Source organism: Pelophylax lessonae (genome assembly GCF_965119305.1).
Source record: "Pelophylax lessonae genome assembly, chromosome: 7".
Taxonomy (NCBI): Eukaryota; Metazoa; Chordata; class Amphibia; order Anura; family Ranidae; genus Pelophylax; species Pelophylax lessonae.
The window spans coordinates 103,963,390-103,967,880 of record NC_138774.1 but is presented as its reverse complement, the minus strand read 5'-3'; the positions used below and the strand labels follow the sequence as shown (position 1 = coordinate 103,967,880).

At 42.1% G+C, this 4,491-nt stretch overlaps 1 pseudogene across 1 annotated transcript; it reads right to left on the bottom strand.

Annotated features, from left to right (window-relative positions):
* Positions 1–256: 256 nt before the first annotated feature.
* LOC309559808 (small nuclear ribonucleoprotein F-like) lies at positions 257–549 on the bottom strand (annotated as a pseudogene). The gene has a single exon. The product of its transcript is annotated as a small nuclear ribonucleoprotein F-like (transcript).
* Between the last annotated feature and the right edge of the window lie 3,942 nt (positions 550–4,491).

The window sequence follows — 4,491 nt, the reverse complement described above, 5'->3', positions numbered from 1 at the left end:
AATGAGATTTTTTGGATATATTTTGGTGTCTCTTTGGCAGACTTTGGATGGAAATAACAAAGTTTTGCACCACAGTGAACAAGCCTTATGTGAAGAAGCCAAATTATAGTACACTCAGGCCAAGATTAACAATTTTTTTTTCTTTTGCAGACTTTGGATACAATTAACAGGTGTGGAAAAATTGAGCTTTGGGTGTTGGTGGTTCATTCACACTGTAATCGCATAGAGGCAATCTACAAACTGTCCAACAATAACCTCAAAAGAGAAGTTTCAAAATAAATTTACAAAACGAATTTGACTTTTTATCTCTCATCTCGCCATCTTCTTCCTTTTCTACTCCCCGTATATACAATACATTATTACACCTTATTAGAACTTCTCCAAGATGCCCCATCAATATACTCTTCTGTATTGGCAAGGTACATGTTCATGTAGCCATCCGCAGAGACCAGGTATCCCTTGTATTCCATACCCCACTTCAGTTTCACCATTTATTGGCTTACCGATAAGGCCATTAAGAAATGGTTTTGGGTTTAGTGGCAAACTCATTTTGCCACTGAAGCCACCACTGATCTACAAACCAGAGAAAAGAAGAAAAAATTCCCCCAGAGAATGCTCCAAGAACACACCACTGAAAAGAGCAGGAAATGCCTATAGGTACTTTTGATGAAAGTAAGAATTGGCCTTTCTGTAAAAAATTTAAAGTATATGCACCTGTCAAACAGGTGCGGAAAAAGTGGGCTGTGGGTGTTGGTGGTGCCTTCACACCATAACCCTATAGAAGTAAATTTCATGAAAGCAAGAATTGGCCTTTCTGTAAAAGATTTAATATATATGTAGATTACAGATTTTCTGGATCATTCCGGTGTCTCTTTGGCAGACTTTTGATGGAAATAACAAAGTTTTGCACCACAGTGAGCAAGCCTTATGTGAAGAGGCCAAATTATAGTAAACTCAGGCCAAGAATAACTGGTCTATTCTCCTAATTACATAGTTACATAATTATTTAGGTTGAAAAAAGACACAAGTCCATCTGCCTCAACCAATAAAAAACAAAAAACAGTAAAGAAAACCCAACCATACAATCCCATATACACAATCCTATACCCGCAGTTGATCTGCAAGAAGGCGAAAAACCCTAGCAAAGCATGATCAAATTTGCTACAGCAGGGGAAAAATGTCTTCCTGATCCCCCGAGAGGCAATCGGATATTCCCTGGATCAACTTTACCTATAAATATTAGTACCCAGTTATATTATGTACACCTTGGAAAGAATGCAGGCCTTTTTTAAAGCAATCTAGTGAGCTAGCCAGAACCACCTCTGGAGGGAGTCTATTCCACATTTTCACAATAATAATTCAACACAAAGTTCACTATATGGACCCCTTATACATGTTAATCATATACCCCCTTAATCTCCTCTTCTCAAGAGAGAATAAATTCAGTTCCTCCAATCTTTCCTCCTAGCTGAGCTCCTCCATGCCTCTTATCAGTTTGGTTGCCCTTCTCTGCACTTTCTCCAGTTCCCTGATATCCTTTTTGAGAACTGGTGGCCAAAACTGAACTGCATATTCCAGATGAGGTCTTACTAATGATTTGTACAGGGGCAAAATGATACTTCTCTCTGGAGTCCATGCCTCTGTTAATACAAGAAAGGACTTTGCTTGCTTTGGAAACCACAGCTTGGCACTGCATGTTTTCATTAAGCTTAGGATCTACCAGAACACCCAGATCCTTCTCTGCTATGGATTCCCCCAGTTCTACTCCCCCTAGTAGGTATGATGCATGCATATTCTTAGCCCCCAAGTGCATAACTTTACATTTATCAACATTAAACCTCATTTGCCACATAGTTGCCCAATGAAACAGTGCATTGAGGTTGGCTTGTAAGTTGGAGACATCCTGTAAGGAATTTATTCCACTGCAAAGCTTGGTGTCATCTGCAAAGACTGAAATTGTACTTTTAATCCCAGACCCTATATCATTTATAAACATATTAAAAAGTAAGGGTCCCAACACTGAACCTTGAGGTACACCACTGATAACCTTAGACCATTCAGAGTAAGAATCATTAACCACTACTCTCCGAATTCTATCTTTTAGCCAATTTTCTATCCATTTACAAACTGATGTTTCCAAGCCTGTAGACTTTACCTTACACATTAGCCATGAGTGGGGAACAGTGTCAAACGCTTTTGCAAAATCCAAGTATACTACATCCACAGCCAACCTTCTGTCCAAGGTTTTACTTACCTCCTCATAAAAATAAATCAGGTTTGTTTGACAACTTCTGTTTTTCATGAATACATGTTGTCTTTTGCTTAAAAATATTTTTTTTCCAGCAAGAACTCATCTATGTGGTCTTTTATTAAACTCTCCAGTATTTTCCTGACTATAGAAGTTAAACTAACAATTTGACTTTGATCCCTTTTAAATATAGGCACCACATTGGCCCTATGCCAATCCAGTGGTACTATTCCAGTCCTTAACGAGTCCCTAAAAATTAGAAACAAAGGCTTTGAAATTACAGCGCTCAATTCTTTTAGGAAGCGAGGGTGGATGCCATCTGGTCCATGTGCTTTATCCACCTTTATTGTGTCTAAATATTTCTGGACCATATCACTTTTGGGCCATTGTGGATCATTTGGGGCTGTGTCAATACCATCCTCATTATGGTCATGAGCTCCCCTATGCTCCTTTGTGTACACAGAGCTAAAGAAAGTATTTATTAAATTTGCCTTCTGTTTGTCCCCGGTCACGCACTCCATATTACTTTGTAAAGGGCCTACATGCTCAGTAACTCAGTGGATCGTCTACTGAAAAGCTTTCCATATTTGCTTTCGCCCCCTGGATAAACTTCCACCATATGATAAAGACACTGCTCATGGTGGATTTTCTAAATGCATCACTTAGGCAGCCCCCTTCTCCACCGCTCCTCCTTATACCGACAGAAGCCTCAAAACTACATTTTCCATGAGACTGTAACCTACCAGAGTCTGGAAAGGTGTTACATAAAATCCTCTTTAAGGTGTCCTCAAGATATTTTACCATGTGATCCCACTGTGAGGACAGGATGACTTCCAAGACTTTCCTATTGTAACAGTGGCCAAGGAGGGTTGCCAACCAGTAATGATCCTTCTTCTTGATGCCACAAATTTTCAGGCTCTTTCGCAGGCTTTGAAGAATAAGGGAGCCCATGTACTGCAAGTTTGTGGAGGCATGAGAAGCAGAATCCTCAGGGTCACTGAGGATTACAGTATCTGGAACTGCCTTCTCTCAGCCACGTACTACTCCCAAGGTTTCTGGGGACTAAAAACTATTTTTAGTGCCCTGTCCATAATGCCACACAGAGTATGCTCCAGCAGGATCAAAAGAGGGTTAGTGTCACTGATGCATGCATTGTCATGACTCACCATCCTTGTCGCCTCCTCAAATTGTGACAATACAGTGCATGCATCCTTTATCAGCAGCCATTGGCATGGAGAAAAAAAGCTGAGCTCCCCGGAGCCTGTCCTTGTGCCATACTCGTTGATGGCCCTCTGCTGCATGTGTAGCTGCTGCAGCATTGCCAAAGTTGAGTTCCACCTGGTGGACATGTCCCAAATCAGGCGGTATGGGCCTAATTTTAGCCAACCGAACACTGGTTGTGTATGACCACCTGAAATGGCTACAGACTCTTCTGGTCTGTCTTAGAAGATCCTGAAAACCTGGGTACCTGTTTTAGAAACGCTCCACTACCAAATTGAGGACATGTGCCAGGCATGGCACATGTGTCAACTTTCCCTGTCAAAGGGCAGACAGAAGGTTAGTGCCATTATCGCACACCACCATTCCTGGCTCAAGCTTCCATGGCGTGAACAAACTCTGGGCCTGCCCCTGAAGAGCTGAAAAAAGCTCTGCTACAGTGTGGCTCCTGTCCGCTAGACAGACCAGCTGAAGCACTACATGGCAACTTTTAGCCTGACTCATTGAATAGCCCCTTAAATGCTTAGGGGGTACTGGTGGTTCATACAACAATTCAGCAAAGGAGGGCATGGAGGAGGAGGAGGCAGTGAAGCTGAGAAATCCCACATCACCACCATCAGTATGGAGACATGGCAGGAAAACAAGCTCTAGCACTGAGCCCTGTCCTGCATCCTTCCTAGCTGCAAGCAGAGTTACCCAGTGTGCTGTGAACGAATATATCATCCCTGACCATGCCTGCAGGACCAGGTGTCAGCAGTAAGGCCTTACGTGAAAAGAAATAGAGACTGGGAACTTGCCATTATGGTACAGCACATTCTGCAAATTCGTGGAAAGGGGCAGAATACACCAGATGGAAAGGCAGGAGTTTTAAACCCAGCAATTTTCTACAAGTTGGAATTTAGACACTGGGCATATGGGTATAGGTAGTTTATTTATTTTTTTCGATGCCGCAGCTGGGGCAATTTTCCTGCTATACTTTACAGCTGGTGGTGTGCTGCTGGCAGACATGCTGCAAGGAACTGTGA